Source organism: Anas platyrhynchos, chromosome 9 (assembly GCF_047663525.1).
Source record: "Anas platyrhynchos isolate ZD024472 breed Pekin duck chromosome 9, IASCAAS_PekinDuck_T2T, whole genome shotgun sequence".
Taxonomy (NCBI): Eukaryota; Metazoa; Chordata; class Aves; order Anseriformes; family Anatidae; genus Anas; species Anas platyrhynchos.
Window position 1 is genome coordinate 4,548,455 of NC_092595.1, and position 24,844 is coordinate 4,573,298.

The window sequence follows — 24,844 nt, forward strand, 5'->3', positions numbered from 1 at the left end:
CCTCCTTCCTCATTATTTAAATCACCCATTTATATGGATGAGACCCTTTGCTTTGTGCGCTGCATTAATGCGCTAACACGCTCTCCCGAGGGGAGCGCCCGGTGCTGCTCCGGCGGGTGCGTGCCAGAGCTGCCGGCCCCCTGCAGCCCCTCTGCCCTGCAAACAGCAGCGGGGACATCAATGGGAATGTGAATTTGGGGGCTCCAGGGCCTCGTCCTCCTTGGTGCCAGGGGAGAAGCAGCTTCCCAGGGTCAGCCCCGCTTCCAGCATTAGCTACACGTGCAGACCGAGGAGGATATCTCTTTTCAGGAGGGCACCGTGCAAGGGAACCTTTGCTTCGAGTCAGACACATGCTTAAGTGATTTCCCGAATCTGGGTCCTGATCCCCAAATTGGAAGCGACAGGTAGAAGTTCCCCTGCCCCCTGTTTGCCTGTCCCGAGGCCGCCAGTGAAACGGAGACGTAAAACTGCTTGGTCTGTAGAAGGGAGATCAAAGCGTGGTGGGTTTAAATTGAGTACAAGGCAATTTGGAAAACTGAAATTCAGAATATCTTGTGCAGGGCTTTGTGTAAGGGCACGCAGTCTCGTATCATTCATCTGAAATATTTTTGTTTATCCCCATATTTTCAAGAGGTAACCTGGAATATTTCATATTTCAGAACCACCAAATCAAAATCTAAATCAAAGTGTTTTTGATGGAATCTTTCAAAATCAACTTTGTTTCCTTTCTTTTCCTTCCTCCTTTTTCAGATTTTTTGGCTAACCAAAGTTCACGGATGGGCTCCCGTTCAATGCGAGGAGCCTCCGTGTTTCTCCAGGATGGATGAGCCCCCCACCAACAGGATGATGGGGACAGCAGCCCTGTACCAGGAGACACCAACTTGTTATTCTGCCTCCTGCCTCCAACTCAGGCAGCTCCTGTCACACTTCAGTCACCTCCGAAGTGGCGTTGAGCTCCAAAAATTCAAGACTCACAGAGTAGAGGAGGACTAGGAGAGCTAGGACTGGGCAAGCTTCATCAGGACAGGAGCCCACGTGCATTGCCCAAGTCCAGCTTGGTGGGAAGGTGGGGAAGGCACAGGAGGTCTCACACCCTGTGCCTGATCACAGGACCAAAATCTGCAATGTGCCACAGGACTGTTTAGGTCTCCCCACATCCCAGAGCCCTGACACCTCCCAGCCTGGTCCACCTGGAAGTACACGTTCATAAGTCACACTGCTCGCTTATCGACAGGCGCTTTCCAAGCGGCTTTTTCTAAAGGAAGACAAATGGCACAAGGTTGTGCACACTTTACTCGGGTGAAGCTCAAACACAGCTCTGGTGAGTTTTCAGAGGACAAAAGGCATTTGAACAATTTGATTCAAAGCTGACAAACACAGTTGTGTCGGGCAGCTGGCAAGAGCTACACAGGGGTATTTTCAAAACTTCTGGAATTTTTAACCTGGGCTACACTGAGATGTAGTTCAAGAAAACACTTTCCAAGATTTTAATGTATATTAATTTGAATAAGATTCCGATTTAGGAAGTTAGGAAGAAAGCTTCACTATTTTGGTGGCACAGCTTTCAGACAGCAATTCCCATGCCTTTTCGCAGATAACTGCAAACCAACGCAGCTCTCAGAAGGAGGAAACATTACCCAGGGCTGCATTTCAAACCAAAGGCCATGTGCAGCTCCATCAGCTCGCGGTTCAAGGCCGGTAATTAAACCATCCACGTTCCATCCAAAGACTTTCCTGACTCCCCAAACGTTTTGCCAAACCATGAACTAATTTTCACCGCGAAGGCGCTCTCGCATTTAGCACATTTTTGGAGACAGTTGCTCACTTGGCTGAGCTCCAGGGGCACTCAAACCCTCGCGGTGCAAACCGGTCAGAAGTTGCCAAGTGCGTGCGTTGTCCAATGAAACCCGGCGTGCGAGAAACCAAATAAACCAAACCAAAGCTGCACAACTTTTCCATGGACTTCATACCCAAAGCCGCGCGCGGGCGCAGGTTGGGCGGGCTGCCCGCACCACGAAGTGTTCCTCAGACAGGCTGCAGCTGCAGGGGGCATTTCCAGAGTGGAGACTTTGGCCAACCATCTGGGTTAACCTTTTGTGTGTGAAGAGGGCCTCTGCCAGGGGGTTTTGCATTTTTTTGGACAACCCCCCACCTTGTATATGTTTATTAGCGAAGAGAAAGGTGATGAGTGTTTAGTGGGTGTCGTGATGCTGTTCCTTTCTGGCCAAAGCCCAAGTTTTTGCTTTGAAGTGTGCCATCACATTGCATGTTTAAATGCCTTTTTTTTTTTTCCAGCCATAGTGCTCTGAGCAACTGAGATATATTGCTGTTACACCGCACAAAATCTCCATACATGAACGCCCACTTAAGCCAGCTGACAAGGAAAGCTTTTAAGGTCCACCATCCTTGCAGCAGAGCAAAAGCCAAAAAGCTCGGCCCAACCAAGTGCCCTATCCTGCCCCCATTTAAGTCAGCAGCAAAGCACTGGTCCCCATGGCTCAGCGCTGACAAGTATGAGAATGGCCAAAGAAATGCACATTAATTATCATTACTCTGTCTGTTATTGTATAACAGACTGTGATTCTGTACTTTATCTCCTGGACCATTATCTCCTGCCATGTGATCTAAGTGTTGATACTGCTAATGTAAAGGAACACAGAACAGTAGTCATTTATCCTGCAAAAGACCTCGTGCTTTTCTTGTTCTATCAATCATTAAACAAGTAATGTCTTTTGTGTTATTGCCTTGACATTCATTAACACTCACGTCACAGGAAATCTTTGCAATTAAAATCCTTATTGACGATCTGTGGTTGTTTCGCATTGGCGGGTAACAAGCAAGATAATAAAAAATGAAAACAATAGTGTTATCATAGATAGCTGAGGAGGTTTTTCCTTTTTCTTTTCGTATGGTAACTACTTTAATGTTGCTGGTCTCTCCCCCTTTTTTTTTTTTTGAGTCTGAACATGGACTTCAGGGCTCTGAATGCTGGCAATCCACTTTTTATCAGCCCTGAACATCTGAACACCCCTTTGACATTAATCCTGTATGACCAGCTTTAGTGGAAACACTCAGTCTTGGAAAAGTCAGGCTATATGAGGACAAGACAAATGTTTCTCTCTCCGTGCAACTCTGCTCCTTGGAGATGTATAACGACGATGTGTGCAAACCAGCGATACAAGAGCACTGTGCTTTGTCTGTTGGCCAAAATAGACTCTGGACTGATTTCCATGTTGCTGGGGCTGCCCTGGGGCTGCTGCCCTCCAGGAGGCAGCATGCAGGTTTGCAGGGAAGCTGGAGCCCAGGCAGAAGACGAGCAGAGCTGGGATGGAGGAGGACCCTGCAGGCGACAACCTCCTGGCTGAGCAGCACGTCAGCTCTGGTGGGAAGCAAAGCGGTGGAGAACCCCTTGAAAATGATTTAGTGCCAGGAAGCTTACCCTTGCCTACTTACTTACTACTAAGGCTGTGTCCAAAATGACCTTCTCTTTTTACCGTTGCACACCACCTCACAAATTTAGGCTAGTTAACGTGGATGCTGCTTTCTGTTGGGATAGTGTCAAAAGCTTCTAACCCAATGGCTGACTACCAGGATGTATCAGTGAGTTCTTCCCCCTTGCAGAAGGAGCTGACCTTTGTACGTGCCATTAGCATCATCCGTGCCACTCGTGGTGGGACAGTGCCCAGAGCACCAGCTGGTCACAGCCAGGACTCAGAAAGGACGCCGTGCCTCTCGCAAAGCCAGGCTCTGTCTGGCTCGGGCCACGCCGCCTGAAAGGTGCCTTCTGAAAGATAACAAACACAACCTCACTTCCCACAGACATTGACATAATTGAAAAATTACACCATTAGGCTCCTACATTCTTATGAGCTGTTTTAATTACAGCCCATATATCTTGAGCATACGTACTGCATGCTCCACATATAGAGGCAGCTGAGAAGTGAACGCAACTCTGCACACAACCAAGCCAAAAAAAAAAAAAAAAAAAAAAAATCAGACTCAGCCTCGCCTTACTTCTGTATTACAGTGCTGGTACTCTCAAACAGAGATTGCAAGACCAGAGGGACCATTATACCAATCTCACCTGGTGTTCTGCTTACCATACAATTTTTTATTTTATTCTTTCTGCATTTCTACTCAGTACTTTATATTTACACAACTATAAGGGAAAGAATCAAACCCATTTGCTGCAGAACCTCTATGTTCATGAAGGGTGTTTGAAACAAGCTCCTGTGTACACTCACATGTCCTGATAATTAGCAAAATGGGAAGTAAAACTCCAAAACCAGCCCTAAGGTAAGTCGCGTATTTCCAGTCCACAGATATGAAGGCCTCCCTTTGAGGCTTAATAAAATGCATTTATGATCAGCCAGAGTGCTGAAGAGTACACAGTGTACTTGAACTGATAACACACTGCCTTCTATTTTGCACCACAACAGTTAAATAAATTCATATCTCTCTTCCTTTTTCTGGTAACTTAAGCATTAGTAGTGTTGATAACCCATCTGGACTGCCTATGGCTTTGCTTTTGACATCAACAGCAATAATCTTGGAAGGAATCACATTTATAAAACAATCCAACAAAAAAGAATGTAACGAAACATGACAAGTGTATTTCTCTGAAATGTAAGGAGAAAAAAAATATTGATTTAATGTGCTGCAGGTCTCTACATTACTCATATTTTAGGCTGCTGATTAAATTCTCTTTCTTGTAACCTGCAACTAACACAATCAAGTGATAAAATTAACAGCATTTTTCCATTAAAAAGAAGCTAATTCTACCTTTGGCATTCACCCCTGCTCATCGAGTCCGGTGAGGGAATAGATTTTGCAGGACTGAGCCCAACACCAACGTTCAATAAACTGATCTGACAGCAAACCTCGCTCCCCTTGGTGTCTCCACAGTTTCCCAGACTACTGTGCAGACCAGAAGACCACAATTTTTAACGCAATCTTTCAGGCCATCTCGACTTTGTCAAGGCAAAAGAGCATTATACCACTGAAACCTGAAACAAGCCTCAGGAGAAATTCTTACCGCAAAAAGTCTACTTCAGGAATCCTACACGAGATAAAAAGTAGAACATCGTGTGGAAAAACGTTCACCAGCTCCCACTGCTACTGAAGGGCTGGATTTTATATTCCAAACCCAGCAGCTGCATCTTCTGAGGTAAAAAGTCTTCTCCACCAGTCCAAGAGACATCAGCTTCTTAAAAGGAGAAGCAATGGCTCCAGTAGCACAGGTATTTATAGAGCTTCTGCTTCTCCCTGCTATCTCCTCCAGTTTGGGACAGAGACTACTCAGTGTACGGATGTGTCTATCCTGTATATATATATATATATATATATATATATATATATATATATTTGGCTCTGTACAGCTTAGCGGAGCTGTTTTGAACGTGCATAAAAGTGTAACACCATTTTGGAGCCACCCTGTGAGGGCTCCCGGCATCCTTGAATGTGGTGGGTTGGTAAAGGATGTTTCAGCTTAAACCACTGCAAATTTATGGACACGGTGCAGGTGGTAAACTCGTACCATGAAACCTACCACTGTCCTTGCGTAACATCACCAAAATCCTTTTCAAGCCTGACGGTTAATCCTGCTTAATCCACAAACTGGGCTCAAACAGCCTCTGCTCCTTTCTGGCTATGCCACGGGCCCGTGCACCACCTCTATCAGGTCTTTTTATCTCACTGCTCATCAGCTCACCACAAGCAACGTGATGACCGCCTTGGACAGAAATAAGAGACCTCAGGTATTTGGACACTGAATGGATGATCATTGTGGAGAAGCGTATTGTATGGGGAATGTATAACGCAAACAGGGATGAGATAAGAGAGATCTGATTCACAAAGATTATCCCTTTCATGCCCAGTATATGGGTGGCTAGCAGGTCACTTAGCAGGAATTACAAGTAATGTAAGCGGGCATGAGGAAGCAATATTTTAACTTGAAAGAACTTGTAGAGGGATGAGAGCGAATTTGCATAAAACCATACAGAACAGATGGGAATGGACAAGCCTGCCGATATCAAACACACGCCAAAGGAAAATTACAGAAGAACAAGGAAGTTATTGTAGATAGTACTTCGATATCCTAACCATACATGAAACCAAGAAAACCTCTAAATCCACCAGAACAATTGCCTAAAGGGCTTAGCAAAAAGCCCCAAGTTTCTGCTAGAAAAATATCACATTACTGGTGACAAAAATGCCTCATCATGTTTTCCCACTTTTAATTCTCTTAGGTGGAAAAATACTTAATCAGGAAAAAAAAAAAGTTTAGAGTAAATGCAAGGATTACTGCTGTATTAATGTGTGTTATCTACTATCTAACTTTCTTAACATTTTTTCTGAGTGTGCAAATAAGCATTCAATGCCACAAGTATCTTTTCTAACAGCAAATATTTTGGGAAGCTTTTTGTCTTTAGCTATACACCAGAACATTAAAAAAAAAAAAATGAAAAGAAGGAAAAGATAAAAAATAAAAAATAAAAAGAAATAAAATAAATAATAAGAAAGAGAAAGAGAGATAAGGAAAGAAATAAAGAATTAGGAAGAAAAAGAAAATAAAAAGAAAACTGAAAGAGAAAAAAAAAATTCTCTGGTTTCAAAGAAGGTTGCAAAAAAAATATTATGATGATAAGTATCAGTGTTCTAAAATTACAAATCCAAGATGTTTCAGAGGCATGTGTCAGAAATGACAGCAAAAGGCAGACAAATATGTGGGCAGAAGTGTGAAAGAAGCTAGGCAGAGGTGTGAACATAGTTTATAGCTCGTTATAAAGAGGCAAGAATGCAGAAAGCTCCCAAGCCGCAGCTGCCCACCTCTGAACTCTCCTTGAGCAAGATCCGAGGAGGTGATGGGATGAGGAGGCTCTCAGCAGAAGGAGCAATGGAGGGTGTGGATCTATTGAAACAACCGCGTTTGGAGGAAAAACCTGGCAGTCACTCCCTCTTCTGCAATGCCAGACTGGTTTTATTCTGCCTGTACTGCAGAGGAATCAAATGCTTGATGGATGAAGCCTAACAGAGTCCCAGTCCAGGTAGAGAATTGTAAAGCAATAACCCGTGGGCAATTCATTACACAGGTGCCAAGGGGTGCTGGGAGGAGGGAAGGAGGCAAAAGTTAGCAAGAAGACAGGCCGTGCTCCTGCAGCAGTTTGGACCCTACCCACCCAACGATGCTGTGCGGGCAGGACTTCTCTCACTTGTACCCCCGGGGGACGAGAGGTCAGTGAAGCCCCAGGCCGTGTGCTAGTCAAATTATTATTCCAGTAGCACAGACCTATGAAAAAAAAATCTTCAAAGAAACAAAGTAGGAGACAACAGAAAGGTCCACGGTGGCTTTAGGTAAGTAAGGATTTGGTGCTCATGTGACCTGAGGCCTTGTTTCTGAGGAACATTCCTACACCATTCCTTCAGCCCCCTTCATCCTCATGGTGACACGATTACACACGTAAATGGGAGTGAAACCAAAACCTGCTAATTCCCATGCAGTAAGATGAGACACCAATCGACAGCACTGAGTTTCAGCCTGGCTGGACACAAAGGATGAACGCACCTCTGCGGCTCAGCACCCGAAATCCAGGATGGCATTTCTGCCGGATGACACCCCAGCGGTGACACACATCAGTAGCGCTGTTAGGCACAGATAACACCGTGCCGCTGAGGTGTCTCGCCACGGGCCCTTGCCAGTAATGAGCTCTAAAGAAACAATGACTCACGGTAATACGAACTGTCACAAGATCTCGCAGGGAAGGATATGAGATAGCTCAAGGACAGTGGCGCACAGCCTGCCCCCGTGCTCTACAACACACCTCTTCTCATGGGCAGATGAAGGCACAGATAATGTAAGGAGATGAACAGACACCTGCACCGAAGCCCTGTGAATCACTTGAATCCTTCCATCCCCCTTCCTAAATAACCTTTTTTCACTATCAGTAAAGTTTTGACAGTTCTTTGGCGCTCCCTCTCCTCAGAGCCGCTGCCTCCACGAATTCCTTCCCTGCCTCCTCCTGGCTGCTGCAGCGTGCCCGTGCCAGCAGCTCGAGGAGCTGGGACCCGATCCTCCAAAGGGGGAATTAACCGGAGATAAAAGCCCTCCGCAGCATCAACCACCACGGGGCAGTTTTACACAGTTCTGCATCCACTAAAATAGCCTTTAGAAGGCCCTTTCTCACGAGTATTTATGCCCCAAAGAGTGTATTTTGGAATGGAAAATGGGCATTTTCTTACCTGCAGCACTGGCCAGCTCGGGTCTGGAAACCAAACCTGCCGTTGTGCAACTGGGGCTTAAACCAGCACGCGGTGCAAAGAGCAGAGCAGGCTCCAGCTCCACGCCTCCTCTCCACCATGCAAACAGGTGAAAAAACTCGAATCCTTACAAAGGAAGAAAACACCAGCAGCTTTTCAAAGGAATATTGAAAGGGACCTTGCCGGGTGAGCTGCAGCTCAGGAAGAATGTTTATGGCAGAGCTATAAACTCATGAACAAATTAAAAGGATTTACAAGAGTAATTCAGTCTCAAGCCAAACCTACCGAACTGCAGGGGATGATTCTCCCAGACTAAGGAAGAAATAATTAGCGCTGTATTCTTGGAAGAGGGTTTAGTATCATTTCTTGCCACACCTATTGCAAAAAAAAAAAGAAGGTCATCTTTTCGGTTACGGCAGCAAGTGCAGGGGCAGATCAGTCCTTATCTCTCCCGTGCTTCACCTGGCTCTTTTTATAGGCCCTTTGTTCTTGTTTCAACCCACCTGTTACAAGAGGCTTTGCTTTTTTTTCATTTTAATGACCCAGCACTTTAAACTCCAGATTTTAACTACACCTCAGACACTGAATTCGAAGCCTTTAGCCAAACTGTTTAAAGTTCAATGGGCTTGCTTACCTACTTTAAGCTAGAGCCGGCATTTTATACACCCCTGATGTCACCTGTGTATGCTATCCCACTGGTTTCATCACTGGTGAACATGGATGGAAACCTGGTTCTTAGACACCTAACCTGAGGTCTGCAAAGGTCTGAGTGCTTGGCTTCTACAAGAGTACCTGAACACCTGCTGATGGCAGTGGGAGCAGCTCCAAAAGGCTCTGACCTCTGCATGTGACCGAAGAGCAGCTTTGTTTGAGGAGATGCTATTAAGTGGTGATAAGTGAGAGCTTACAGCAAGGCAAAGGTTTTGTTACAATGTGCAAATTAAGGAAATGTTAAAGGAAAGGTGTAGTGTGGGGAAGAGGTGCACCTGGATGTCCCACTGAAGGCGGTGGCATCAATCAGTGTCCACTGGTCTCAGCCAACGTGCCCCGAGGAGTTTATATTCCTCCCAGGGGCTGAGTGAAGCAGAGGGAAAAGTTCCCTACAAGTCATTGGCAGCGAGATCAGCAAGGAAGAGGCACACAGTGCGGGTCCATGAACAATGTTCAGAGTGCCTAAAATTATAGAAAATAATTCAGAACGTCCTATGAAATTTTATACCCTCGTGTAGATATTCTATTGGTCTCCATTAAATCCCAGAGGCTGATTCAAAGCCCCTTTCAAAGCCTGCAGTATCTCCAGCGTCACCTTTGGTGTGTAAAACCCAGAGGCTGTCACACGTGTGCATACAAAAAGCCAAGGAGCGTGCTGGAGCTGTGCTGCAGCCAGGGGCTGGGCAAGGCTGGCTTTCCACGAGCCCAGGAGACAGGTACTGACACACACAGAAAGTCCACCTTAAGTCTGTCACCGTCCCACTGCCCCGGGCTGGCCGGGGCATGCGGAGGAACTCTCCGGATTCTTTCCCTTTAGATCACCAAAGGAAACATTAATCAGGCAAAAGATGGGAAATTATGACATCTAGCTGCTAAAGTTCAACCCCAGTGGCCAAGGCAGAGCTGATCGCGGGGTACAGGTGACTATCCATCAAATGACCTATCATAACACGCATTAAAATGTCGGCGTTAATCAGGACAGCGGCCAAGAACAATATTTTTCTGCTGACTTCCATAACAGCAGGTACAAAAGCAATCCCCTTGAAACACTTGTCTGCAGGCATTTGAGACAACACTTGGTTAACTAAACAAAATTCCAAAGAGGATCTAAGCCAAACGTGTGTATCTCCTCCCTGCAAGCCGAGTGCAGGAGCAAGGCTGTGTTAGCTGGGACTGGGAAGTGACAGACCTGTGGAGCTTTGGGGGTGTGGTGGAAAACACATCTCATCCCGAGCCTCACCTCCTTGCTGGTGCCGGTCATTGCACTAAAACACAGCGAGTGAGAATGAAGGTGACAACAACTGTATCACCACCTGAACGTGAGGTGGGATCTGTGGCAGGTATCACTGTAATTACCCTGTAAAAGACTTTTAATGTGGCTGAGGAAAAATATCCTTACAAACCCTTAGAAAAATGCCCGTCTGCAGCGTGCTCCGTGTCTTTCAGCTCAGCACAAGGAAACGATAAAAGTGTCTGTACTGCGAACAGCAAAGATGCTCCACATCCACGAGGTGTTTCCTCCCGGGGATCTCCAAGCTGTGACTGCAGAGTGGCTCAGCAGGGCAGGTGTTTGTCTCCAGCACGGCATCGCTGCATGACTCAGTCACCCACAGGATGTCATTAATCAGGGACAGATTAATCAGTTCCCAGCCCGGCTGTTAATCAGAGCTCGGCACTTGCCCCCGTGTCTCCTACCATGGGGCCTCCTCTCCTCGCTGGCACACCCAGAAATCGTAGCTGGGACCAGGGCCCCATCACGTGTCTGGTGGACCTGAGCCTTCTGGGGGGCAGCTTCCAGCAGGAAAACATTTTTTTTTGCTCAGGATGAGGGTTTGTAGGTGAGTGGGCAGGGAGATGAGAGCCAAATCACCTGCTTGTGGGTGCTGTCAGGCCAGCTCAGCACGTAGTGCAGTCATAAAGGAGGAAATTTTGGTAATTACCTGGTTTTCTGGAGGGAAACCTAGCAGTCTGGGGGAAAAACGTGCCTGTGGCAAGCCTGTGCTCAGCGCTGAAGCCAGTGACTTGGGCAAGTTGATAAGGGAGGCACTTAAAAGTTGTGCTGGCACAGGCTCGTGCTTCAAGTGAAGCATATTTATAAGCAGCCACCCGCTAAGTGAGGATTTGTGTCTGCCAACGTGTGAGCTAATTCATTATCTATAAAAATAATAACTGCAAACACAAATAATTTATCCTGCCCTCCAAAAGCATCTCTCTATCAGTGACAACTGTCATTGCTGCTTTATTTATTACGGCTGCTCTTCACTTGGAGTGGTTTGGTGGAAAGGGTCCTTACATAATTAAATGGATATAGATAGAGCAGAGATGTGCAGCGCAGCAGGAGTCCCTGGCAGAGGGACATTATATTCAGCCACATCCGTTAGTGCAAGTAAATTTCCTAGCTTTGCCCCAGGAAAGTAGAAATATTTGTAAGGCAAATGATGGATGCTCACAGCGTTACACAATGAAAGAAGAGCTCCAAATATGTATACAGTGGCTTCAGTTCAAACGAGACTGCGGCAAGCAGCTCAATAAAGGAACTTTTATGTTATGTATATACGTAAACCAAACGGAAGGCTGAGAAACCTCCCACCCTAGATGGATGAACTGTTTACCCAAACAGAAGGAAACACCATTAGCTCTCCTCCTGGGCACTGTGAAGATGTACAGACCGACCAGCTGTCCAGCCCTCGTCTGCTGGGTGAGGCCCTCGTGCCCCAGCCATGGCTTGCGCAGCCCTGAGCGAGCAGCTTTGGGGCGCCCAGCTCCAACAGCTAAGGCACACACTAATTTCCATGTTTGCGATTTCCGTTCACAGTAACAGGATATAGGTATGATTCATCGCAAGATGTCCAAAGTGATTTTAGGAGATGCTTCGGATGGCACACGCTGCAGCCCGCACTGCGTGGCTGGCCAAGCCGGGGAACCGCAGGAGGGAAACGGGACCCGCAGCCAGGTCCTGTCCCTGGGGCTGGCCATGTGCACCCTGCTCCTCTGGGGCACTGCAGCCCTTTGTGTCCTCCGTTTCTTTCACCGTGGCCCCACCATGGCTTCCCTGACCCCAAAGGGGGTGACCCTGGGGAGAGAAGAGCCCGGTCTCGGGGCTGCGTGGAGGAGGGGAGGGCGGTGGTTTTGCTTCCCACTTTCTCCGGGAGTGTCTGCATGGCACTGAGCTCGCCTCTGCAGCACAGTTTTCCCATCTGGAAAATGGGAAGGGGGGACAGGACTTGCTTTGCGAGAGCGCTCGAAAACATAACACTTGAGTGTGTACACAGTAATTTGAGATCCCGGGATAATAGTGCAGAGAATTATTAGTATTATGACAGAAGGCATTTTTGCTTCTAATGCACAAAGAAAACAAATAGCGAGGGAGCGAGGTTCAAGAGATCTAACATTCATTTTATTTTTATTTTTGAACTTTCTAATTTTTCAATAATTGAGACCGCAGATGCTCAGTTCCATATGTGCAGCAACCCAGCTCCAGCCCCTTCGGAAAACCGGTTGCCAGCTATAGAGGCAAGCAAGAATATGCCAAGCAAAAACAAAGAAACAAAATATTTAAATTAAAAAAAAAAAAAAATGTTGATACTTCTGTAATTCGCAATGATTTTCTCAAACCAGCCAGGATCTGGAGAAGCATTTGACAGTGTCTGGGCTTAAAGCCATGGACAGTATCCACTGTTTAGTGTTGTATAATTTACAAACTCCTGTTCTTTCAACAACTACTCAGAAAATGAAATTGTTAAGTAAATATATAGCATGAAAACAACTCTGAAGAACAGAGCAACTCCTTTATATCATTCAAAAGGTGATGGCCCCTGTAAGAGAAAACAAATTTCTGCAATCTGCCAAGGCTAGAAGAACATCAAACAAACCAAACAACATGAAAGCTATAAAAAAAACCTGCATGCCTTTCTTTCGACGCGCAGCAACCTCCTCTGCAGCGGTATGCGCCACGGAGATAGGCCCTTACATGCTCGTGCCATCCAGGTAAGCAGATTTCATGTGGCCGTGCTGGGCTCTGATAATATCGGGTTACAAAAATGACAGTAGTTGGGAAACGTGTCGAGAGAAGTACGTGTGTGCACTGGCACTGCTCGTACTGCTGGGCTACTGCTTTCCCCAAAGCCTGTTGTTTTAGGTCCCCTGCTCCGGGTGCTTCACAGGGCCCCCATTTTCTAAGAGGTGCACCAACGCTCGGTCCCTAGAGATGGAAGAGCTCCACAGTTGGTGGCCTGGGGAGAAGAGCTGAGCCAAAATGTCCCCAAGACCCCAGGCCAGCGGCGGTTGTGTCCCACTGTGCCCAGGTGCCACTGTCAGTCTGGGGCAGAGCAATCGGGGGAACGCATCGCCTTTCCCACAGTTAGGTCAGGAAACTTAAGAAATTGCTCCTTTATTAAACATATTGGAGACTTGGCCTTGTTTGCCTACTGATATCCTTGAAGGAAGGGAATACAAAGATGAGGGTGTGAATGCTATCTGCTGGATCACCACTTTCGGGCTGCTAGGACAGTTTTATTTGCTTTATAGTAATTCATTGCCAACTTCACACATAAAAGTTAAACACGCTTTTTAAATGATAACACTCAAAAGACGGTTTCCAGAAGGAAAAAAAGAAACCACACCAGAATGCAAATCTCTACTTAAAAGGGGTGAGGTGGAGGTTACTGAAAAGCGTTCCCAGGTTCGTTTCTCCTTGCCATGCCAGTAAATGCAGTGACCCAGGTGGTCCCAGGACGTACCAGGCTGCACGGCTCCAGCCCAGCACAGCCTAGGGGGGGGATAAATGCCCCAAAGCACCCACCCCATGGGGGCCAGGGCCCCAAGGAGAGCTTGGGGTCCCCGTCCCCATGTGGCAGGACTCTGGGGTGGTGGGCTGCGGATCAGCCGCTAAACACTGTGTTTTCTCTAGTGGTGGCAAGAAGAGCTTAAAAAAGCTTTGCTTAAATGGAGTTATGAAAATATCAGCCACTGATCCAGAAGTTCTCAACAATTCACTGATGCAAGGTCACTCCTAATTGCCTCCATCTTTCCTATTCTCTCTCCAGAGAATAATTACTTCAAGAAACAAAGTCCTGGTTTATTTTACTAAGATCCAGAAATTCCCTGCTTTTATAACAACAAGCAACTCCCCTCTTCTTCCGCTTTGGACTAAGGAGAATATTACCACTGTCAGTTATGTGCTGGGGAGCGGTTAACCCTTAACATCCGCGTGGTGAAAAAACAAACTGCAGAAATAATCGCCTCACGTGTTTGGAATTACCCAATTCTGCTAAAATCATCACGCGCTTTGCTTGTTTGTAAGTGGGAAGAAGAAATGCTTCTGAAGCATTCATTCTTGCATTAGCCAGAATTAAGTTTTCCCTGGAATCACTGCTTCAGACTAAACCACAGCATCTCAAATATAAGTAAAAATAAGAACTGTTGCATTCCAGTCTTCAATCAAAATACTTGTTTACTGGCAGCCTATCTGCTGCTCATCTCAGCATGTCTTGATATAAATTTTGTCTCACAGGAGAAAGGGCAACAATTGCTGTAGGAAAAGGAAGAAGCCATGCAAACCCCTTTCTTTGCAGAGCTTTTTGCCTCTCCTTTCTCAAGTGGTATCATTGTTCTGCAAATCTGTCATCCTGAATCTTCAGTGTTGTTTGGGAGACTTTGCAAATCAAACACTGCTCTTATTTCCATGCAAAGCTCTCGTTTGACATCTCAAACCTCTCCGCTGCTCCAGGCACCTATCTGGTTTCTGGATTATAATGTTTCTTTGCACTCTTTTCTCAATCCACTTAATATTATCCCATCTCTAAATCCGCTTGGCAAGTCTGAAGCATAATCACCATGGTATAAAAAAAAAAAAAAAAAAAAAAAACATTTTAATAATCTGTCCTCTATCACCTGCCGTCAGCACAGCCTATACTCTGCTCAATGCCCAAATGCTGTGTAACTGCCCCTGCACCGTGCCCCTCTCCAAGGCAAGTGCCGTTCCTACAAGAAGAGCAGTACAACACAGCACTGATGTCACAAATTAACTTTTCCCTGGGTGAGGAAGAAGAGAGGAGTTTATTACGTTGGCCATTAACTACTACAGCCAGCATTTCATGACAGCTTTTATTACCGGTAGCCTTCTATAGTCTCTTGCTTATGACTTTCTGACAGTGCTTCTTTCCAGAATAACACCTTCCATGTGTAGCCTGAAGCCAAGAGAAATATTTTTCCAAATAAACTTGATAACAAATCTCATCACTGATTTGCAGGTTAGGCAAGTATTTTAAAAACTTGAAAAGTGAAGTTGTGCTTGTTCCTACAATGTTTTGTTCCTACAAAATTAAGATTTTGTACATCAGTAGGACAGCGTACATGAAGATTGCAGTGCTCTTTAGAGACACTAATGATTTAATCAATGCAGCAACCTGTAAAACAGGTAAGAAGTATGATCCCCGTTTAGGTTGGGGGAAGCTAGAGCAACATGCACAGAGAAGCCCACAAGTAGAGGAACCTGCAGAAAGAAGGGAATTCGGTCCTTTCAATCAACTGCTTTTTCCATCCTCCTTTCCATCCAGGAAAACCCACAACAATTGAGTCCACAACAATCAATCTCTCCAAAAGTAAGTCAAGAGGATTTACCAGAGAAAGGATATTTATTTTTTTTTTTTTAGCAATTCATAAAATCTACCCTTGCACAAATGGATATCTGTAGGGTCTCTGTGGAGGAACCTACACAATTCTCTCTTCTGTCTGAGCCTCTACTAACTTTTAACTCTCTAAAATCTTTTTGGGATTTTCCCAAATCCCCCATCTGCTGCATCTCTGTCTTCACTTCCCTGCCGTGAGGCTGACAATCAGCTCATGCTCAGTGTTCTTACAGATTTTTGGATCATCTAAAACCACAAAGGAAGCAGACAGGAGTACATAAAACTGACGATTTCATGCCCTATCCACACTCCGCAAAAACATCCGTGTGAGGTCCAGCACACGTGGCCTTCAAGGTCCCATCTAGGTGGAAAGTCTACAGGGTCCAAGGAACAAATACAGAGAAGACACAAAACATTAAATAAATAAATAGGCTTGATAAAAATGTAAGTGTAGCTAGAAATGAGTTTCTGCATTATAATGTGTTACAACTCCAGGAGAGTTTCTGATTCAGCTACACCTCTTTATGCAGAATTACTGGGGGAAAAATAAAGTTATACATTACCAGCATAGATCTACTGAACTTGATGCAGTATTTTCTATAGATATCATGCTCTTTGAGGATAATTACTGTTGTTTCTTCCCACAACTAGCTGTACCTTTCTGTTATTTTGATTTCATGCAGAAAATTTCTACTGCCTACATTAGAAGCAAGAGAATTCGTTGGTAGAAAATATCTAATGTACTTTAACTGTCTATTCATTGATGTCCCAGGACAGATATGGGTTGTGAAAACTTGTCAGTTATTTTGCAGAGTAGCATACCCGTCTCTAAAGATGCTGTGAAATTGTTATACACAGAAAATTCCACGTGGCTGGGACAGTCGTGGATACACAGCGGCACCGTGAACACGATTACCCGCAGAGAATATATTTCTCTAATTACTGAAGGAAGCCTATGGCCCGGGATGAGTCAGCATGCCACCTGCAGAAGCGTTCCCTCATCAAACACCGTGGGTGATTGCAGTCCCCGCAGACAAACAGTGGAGGTGCAGGAAGGTGTCTCACCCTCTATCTACAAGGGAGCGGGACGCTGCCAAGGACGCCAGGAGTCAAAGCAAAGGTTAACGCACGCGGACCCGTATTGCTACTTCCATCCGAGACAAGGGTTTTATCAGTGTAAACAACCACGTCTTATTGCCCCACATCTACAGCATCACCGTGTTAATTGGAAAACACGGTGTACTGTGTACAGATGAACCAAATAATAGGCTGCCTCTCCCAGGAACACCTTCCAGGGGGTGATGGTGTGTTTTCTATGCCAGAACAGCACGTTCAGCATGCACGCTGCATAGCTCATAGCCTGCATACAAATAAATGTGGGCACGCTTTGTCAAATCCGCCTTTGGAAATGATGGCTTCGTTATTAGCAAGCACACAGGTCAAAAAGTTCGTTTAGATTTGCATGCCTTTCTGGGGCAGTCAGTTTTCGATCCAGGAAACACCACCGCTGGTGTAATGGTCTTTTATGATTTCCTTGAAGACTACATCTTATCACAGCCCTAGTTTGTGAAAGACAGTGGACTTTCTACCTTCTGATATAAAAAGGATAATACGCACGCAGTGCAAACTTCAGCCTGTTTCGACTGGGTGAAACTAGCACATCATTTATCAATCTATTTTTTCCTGATAATTTGAATTTTGGAAGCATGGATCAAGCTCTCCTCATTGACTATAAGCAAGTTTCTGCACTTTGGTTGACCCTGCTGAACTTTGCAACACTGACTTTTCAACACCCCTGCTGAAAAAAAGCCACTAAATCTTACCAACTATCTCTTTGTTGTCTCTTGCTTTTTCCCAGCCCCTCCTTCCAATCTTACCAAGCCAGTTGAGCTGCACTTTTCACCTCCTCTGTTGACATGAAATGAAGTAATCACATTTATTTGAATATTCACTACAGATCTTGTCATCGTCTCGGTTTATTAGCCAAGAAGATAATGTTTCAAGAGCAAGTCTTAAAACTTTACAGCATGGATCCACTCACTCGCTAAAAGCAAAATAAGTGAATTAAAACCTCAATTCATAAGGCAAATAAATGTCATGTAGACACACCACTGAAATCAAGCCATGAAAGCTAATGAGCCTGCAAAAACCCAGAAGTACGGAGCCTGAAAAGGGCACTGAAGTCATCTTCAGAGCACAGCAGGTAACCCGCCGGGATGCGGCCGCAGCCTGTCCCTTGCACGGCACAGTCTGCCTCACCCGCTCCCCACGGGGACACAGGGGACACCCATGGCATGAAGGAGAGCAATTTGAGCCATGCAGACACAGATTTGTGAAATTCAGCCTACCTGCGCGTTTAAGTGCCCAGGCACTTATGCAAACAAGCACAAAGGAAGAAATAGCTACGGCTTGTGGCGAACAGTGGATGCTTATATCTGCTGTGTGGTGGTTTACAACTTCTTTAACCCTTTCCTTCATCCTATGACTAATTTTAGGATGTAAAACTCCTAAGCCTTTACATAAATACACAAAAAAGAGCAGCTACAGAACCTTCATTCTTCCATTCTCCTCCAGGGAAGCTGCATTATACATGCATTATGTGTAATGTATTTTGAAACGGTGGGTTTTAATTTCTGGGAATTTAATTTCCCATTAATTTCCTTCCCATGGGGAAGGATGGTTATTATCTTTGGGTGAAATGCTGCTAAGTTTCTGTGCAAGTCCCGTGTAATCCACATCAGCGGCATATCTGCACTGAATGAAGATTATCCCTTCTTAGACAAAACATGATTTAGAGCAAGCAAGAGGAAACCAAATTTTAAGCACCTTCGGGAGAGCACAAGAGAAAGGGCACGACCTTGATTTGTATTTGCTCTGAGGACAGAGGATTCAGTCTTTAAGTCTGTCACTAAAGCACTCTCCTCAATTTCTGAATTTACTGGGGAGTTGTTAAGATAAGGATGGAGAACATGATGCGAGTCAGGGTTTTTGCCCCAATAAAAGGAGTGCAAGTGTCTATCCAGCTGCTCTATCAGCCTCTCTTTGATATTGTCCAGGAGACCTGGGCAGAATTTGTACCTCCAAGATCACTTCTGGGGTTCCTGTGGAGTTTTGAGGCCAAACCACCTCTTTTGAGCCTGATGGAATCAAGCCTTCAGGGTCTGGTCGCTACTGGAGCTTGAGGATGTTGTGCACCTCCTCAGAAAGTGGATAAAAGGTTAAAAGCCTGATAACAGATGACTTCGGAAAGAAGGGATTGTTTTCCTTACAGAAGGACAGCATTGAGAACAGATTTTTTAAAAAAGCTTTGGCTGTAATAGCCTGTTGAGATCTACAGTCCTTAACCAAACACCAGTTCTCTCCTATTATGCTCAAAATACGCCCTAACAAGGCTGGTCTGAAAACACACGTGATGGACCACATAAATTGTTTGTCTCCCATAAAAATTCAAAAGGCTTTCCAGTTTCATCTTTGGGGGTTTTAATCTTTTAAAAGCATGTTCAGATTATATTCATTTGATTTTAGGGAGATTGTGCTCTAAAATAAACGGCCTGTGCGCGCACACACTAACACATGTGGAATTCCTTTCCAGTAATCCTCAAAGAGGCTTTTGATTTTACTTCTGATTCACCAAAAAAAAGCACCAGGGAGCAAGTGAGATGTGCGCAGGGATTTAGATGGCTCCAAGGTCACCACATACATTTACATAGGAAACATATGGCTATGGGAAAACTTTCCTCTTCGCTGTAAATGGGTTCTTGAGGTGTTTTCACAAAATCTGATTCTCAAATGGATAAAAACCCAGCAAATCAAAGGCCAATCGGGGGAAATGGCATCTGTGCTAATAGGGCAGTCCATCAGCAGCTCAGCTGCACGATCCCGGAGGAACACCCAAAGCTCTGGGCACTGATCCCAGTGGAGTCAGTGGGGATTCGTGGCACCCGGGGTAGACCTTCATCCACCTTCCAGCACCATCAGCATCCACAATGATAAAAAAGGCAAAATCTGTTGCACGAGCAGCCGCCAGCAAGAGCAGGGCAGCTCCATGTCCTCTTGCACTGGAGGGCAGGCATGTAGGGAGGCGTGGAGGTGGATGGAGGGGGTTCTGTCTGCTTCTACATGGCCCCATGAAAACCACCACACACCAGGCGTGGGGACGAGGACACCCCTCATCCCTTGGGGCTGGGAAAGCAGGACGTCCCCTGCGCCCTGCCCAGCGCTGCCATTCAGCGCTGGCTTCACCCCTAGGATAAGGGAAAAGCTCCGGCTATTGTCCGGGCTCTGAAAGTCCATTATTAGAGAAGAATAAGCCTGAAATGCAACAGCTTTTTGGTGAAGGAAGCTTCACGTGACTCATCCATCACAAGCTTTATTATTGCTTCAGCCCCTACTGCAGGTTTACAACCAGATGTTTTAGGGACCTCGCATTTCTGCTGTGAAATATTCGCTCCTCCGCGCTTCAAGCTGACAGGCAGGTAGCTGTAAAGTCAGCCATAACAGTCAGAGCCGGCAAGTTTTGCCTCAACACGATAAAAAAGTCTGTTATTAGTACTTTGTGATTAACGACGGCATATTACAAATGTACATTAATAAGTATAATATACTCTCAGTATTTTATTGCTGCTTTTATGATATGACAAGCAAACCTATGAAAGCATGTTTAATGTATTCGCACACCCATATTGTGTGTGTAATTTACACAAACTGTAGAGATGGCTTAAAATGCCTCTAAAAAGGACACAATCAAGGTCTCATATTTAACCCTTCTTGTTATTATGGTTGTCTCTCCTGCGGGAAGATTTTTGCGTTCTTCCTACTTGCTAAATTTCTGCAGTTTAGGACAACCGAGGAAGGGAAGATTAGAAAACAGCAGTTTTGCAAATGAAGCCTTGTGAGAAACTCCCCAGACATGAAGAGGTTACTGCAGGAAGGGGAGAAAGGGACAGGGAAATGTGGTAAGGGATGAGCAGAATTAAAAGTGTTTCCAGTTCTTTTAAGCACGTGGCTTTGCTGAACCCTGACCAGACACAATTTTTGGCAGCCCACACTCCTTCAGCCACCACTCACACCAAAGGCTTGTGGAGGGAGTAAAGCAGCACAGAGGGACAGGGGGCATCAAGCAAAGCATTTCTATTAATCACCAATATTATCAGCTCCAATTCTGGCTTGCAGGCAGCAGCTCCTGCACAAGGTGCTGCGATGGCCACAGACCATGGTGCAGAGGCTCAGGCAGCCCCTAGGAGGAGTGTTCTGCATGCCGGCTCCTGCTGCCTGCAGCCGCTTTTCCCTCTCCCAGCAAGGACCAGGCTTTTCCAACTATTTTTTCCTGCCTCTCCACATTATCCCTTTATCCAGGTAAGCGATCCGTTGTCAGCATTCTCAGCAGGTGCCCTTCAGTTCCTTGTAATTTCTCTTCCCCATTCTCACATGAAAACTAAAATCCAAAGAATCAGCTTTTGGGCCTGTTTCGTGCCTAACTTCTTCCTGCCCCCTTGACATAATTATCATCATAATTATCACCTGCCCTGTCTTTGGGGGCAGGAATACCTGAGTCAGGGAGGATCTGCATCTCCCCCTGGGTTGCACTGACTGTGGGTACCTCCAGGACAAGGAGCAAGCACACAAATTCCTCTTGGCAGTGTGTCCAGAAATCAGGGGGGTGATTCCAAGCACAAGTCTGGCTGCAGCCAGCTGACAGCAAAAATCCTGCAGGCAGCAGGACTTTTGGTCTTCCCACTTGTTTCACACATGAAACAATTCCCCTTTCCCCGTATGTCAAAATACATCGCCATAATTCATCGGCACGCTGAAAATAAAAGTTTTGAACATCTGGCTAAGTGCATGTGCGTGTGCAAGGTGTGCACCCTGGGCGTTTGCACTTGTTAGCACCAGCTTGCTGAGGCAAGTTCCTGACTGCAGGAGCAGCAGATATGGATGGATACATCCACAGAAAAATAAACTTCTGGGTAAAATACCTCAAGATTCAAAAATCCTTGGTCTCAGCTTACCTGTTTCCTACTGGGTTTCCTTGTGATCAAAGATACATGCCCACAGGAACATGATTACACCTGAAAAAGGAGCGTACAAGAGCCACATTTTGACCAGCAGCTTCATTCTGGGGGCTGCCTGCCTCCAGCCAGCTGACTTTGCCTGTGACCTGAGCCCAGCTCTCCCTGTAGGAGCAGGATGCTCGGTTCCTCCACAAAGCAGAGCACGTGGACAAACCTCGTGGCCAGAAATTGGGCAACTTCTGAAAACTTGAACTCAAGGGACTTGCACTACAGCACCCAGAAGGGCAGGGAGATGGTGTTTTACTCTTCAATACTGTTTTTAAACGCATTCATAACCTCATAGGAGCAGCCCATTTGTTTCCAAATGAGGTGATTATCCAGGCCAAGAGAGTGGACTATTCCCAACTTTAATACTCCTCCAAACAAGCTTCAGGTCTTGAGTGTTTTTTCCCTTTAACACTCAAGCAATTCCTCTCTGCTCCAACCGTTTGCGGTAACATGACTGAAGCAATTTTCTACCAGTTTTGGTTGTGTTCAATGGGACTATGTTTACTGACTAGAAAAAAAATAATAATAATAATAATAATTTTATAATAATTAGCACATCTTGAAAGCAACCATAAGGCCATTGGGACTGGGACCTGCTAGCACTGCAGCTTTGGCCATGGCCTTGCACAACCAGGCTGTGTTCGTCGGGTGCTGGAGGGGAGTTGCGGTGACACACGAGTGACAACCACCTCGGGCTGAAGGTGTAGCTCCTCTGTTTCTTGCCTGCATGACCAGCACACATTTAACATTATAAAATCCCAAACAACAATGAGCAGCTTCTTTCTTCATCCAGTTCACCTCAAAGACATTTGGGCTTCAAAGCACAGATGGGTCATTACCATATGACTGTTGTTGGGCATAAATAACCCAAAAAATACCTAACCCAGCTGGAGTCAAGCACATTCTGAAGCAGAGAAAACAAAAGAGGCAAACTTATCCCCCCATAATTTCTGCAGTCAATGGAGGGAGGCTGCTGAACAGGACTGAGATTTGGGCTGCCTGCTTAGGCAGGAAAATATCAGAGAATAACAGGAAAATATAGGATATAAACTTTACCTTTCGTGAGTTTGACAATGGTAATTTTAACTTTTCAACTCTTCTGTTTCTCTCGCTGTAAAAGACTAACTTATCTCTAGCTGAAGATGGGGAATGACAGTGCACAACGCTGGGATGTTACAAAATTAAATCTCTGTCAAGTTCCTTGGAAGCATCAGCTGGAGGATGCTGGAGGAGAGCAGAGTGCTTCCCTCATGTTTGGGGGAGACAGTTCCAAATCCTAGGAAAATTCACCTGGTTGTCATACCTCATGTTACCAGCTTGCTGCTTTACCCTCGTTTCAACAATTAGCAGCTATAAGCCAGCAGCCGTGCTCAGAGGGCTGCGGGAAGTGCCGTGCGGCCACCTTTGCTCCCCGCCAGGCACGGGAGCCCATCTTTCCACGAAATATGACAGAAAGTCTTGTAATAACATATCCCAAGTGCAACCTGGGGACCATTTGGGAGGAACAGTGTGAAGTCATAGGGGTAGTATTACCTATAAAGTGTGTGAAATATTAATAAGGGCAATATTTCTTCATCACCATATATATATACATACCACCAAGAGGCACATTACTACTTAGCTGAATCGCCACGTTCATAGATACATAGTTTATGCCTCAAAAAAGTGTATTGTGGCACATGCTAACTTTGTTGAAATCTCCTGCTTTCTACAGATCAACAGAAGAACGCACATACACGTAGATAGCATCACTCTTTGATTTGTCATGGCTCAGAGGATCAAATCTACATTTTTTCCTTAGCAGTTTGTTGACATGGACTACTGCCACCTCAACTAAACGACTGACCAGACGGTTTGGCCAGACAGACAGTCAGTGGATGAGAATGAACTCTGACCCATTGAAATTAAGTCTAATATTTATTGTTCCAGGCCAACAATGGTCTCGGGAAGTAGTGACTTTGACCTGCTGTGTACATACAATTGCATACAAAAAGGACCTATACAAAATAGAGCCCGGATTGTTTAAAAGATAAGCCAGTTCCCCTGAGGATGGGGGCTCATATCACAAAAGATTAAATACAGAGAAACATACTGAAGATTTTTTAAATTAGCCAGAATTAGGCTAATCATGGTACTACATGTATTTTCTATCAGTTGTCAATAGAGAAAATTAACTTTAGATCCACTGACCATCAGCAATAGTCTGCTAATTGCTCTGATTTTGCTAATAAATAGATAATGTTGGACTAATACTGCCTCAAAAACATTGGTATACTTTTAATAATCAGCTTATACTCTATGTGGACACTACAGAAAAAAAAAAAAGATTCCAGTCACTCTCTCTAGCCCCTTATGCTGCTTTTTAACTTCTTGTGATTCACATGAATTTTATACAATTTCTGTGTCTTACCAGTTTTAGCTTTCAGGCTCTGGTGCCGGTTTCTGTAGTGTCTGGGGTTAGTAATTCTAACCTGACTATTGCAGGGCATATTACATTCCTAAACATACATCCATCTTTATGTCTTTTTCATTTAATGAAGACAATCCAATTAACATTTTGTTTGGTACAAATCTCAATTTACAGAACTAGAATGAAACATTCCCTTTGGGTATGGGCTACCTAATAAAAAGTAAAATACACAGATGAAAAATGGTGAGCTTAAGCAAGCAAATAGGTTAATATGATCCTTCATATAATGTAGAAACTATCTTTTCCTATTTCTTCTGTGTTATTTTTTTTTTTCTGCTAGCATTTTCACCACTGTATTGTCTTAACATAATACGAAAGGCTTGCTGTACAAAATTAGCAACCGAAATATTGGTTGATTTGTAGTAGCATGGAAATAACAGAAACAAGCATAATTCCCAACAGAACAGCAAACCCAACGCCACAGGCAGCGCGGTGTGACGCTCCTCCAGAAGCAGCACAGAGCCCAGCTGCGTCTTGTTTGACCTGTACCAATGCACTGAGTACGGCAGCACACTGAAAAAACCCTGTAACATTACATTAAATCTTTGCAATGTTGCATTTCTCATGGTTGCAATAAGTTTGATGAGATTAGAAAACAAATTGGACTGCAGCACATGTTCCCCATCAAAGAACATAAAATGGCTTTACTATACATTGGTAATAAAAAGTATTAAATAAATTCCACTGACCTAATTTTTTAATGTTCTCCTAGTTGGCAT

At 45.0% G+C, this 24,844-nt stretch overlaps 1 protein-coding gene across 8 annotated transcripts in view; it reads right to left on the reverse strand.

The window, feature by feature from the left end:
• MECOM (MDS1 and EVI1 complex locus) overlaps nucleotides 1-24,844 on the reverse strand; it is a 313,866-nt gene that overhangs the window by 128,528 nt on the left and 160,494 nt on the right. The window contains exons 1-2 of one of the 8 annotated variants that reach the window (XM_038183532.2): nucleotides 8,542-8,647; nucleotides 8,239-8,382 (exon numbers count right to left, since the gene is read on the reverse strand). The exons of 5 other annotated variants lie outside the window; for them this stretch is intronic. The gene's annotated coding sequence lies outside the window, so the exon portion shown is untranslated. Of the gene's footprint in view, nucleotides 1-6,828; nucleotides 6,946-8,238; nucleotides 8,390-8,541; nucleotides 8,648-24,844 lie in introns of those variants that run through there. 2 more of the 8 variants (XM_038183531.2, XM_038183536.2) reach the window with 2 other exon arrangements.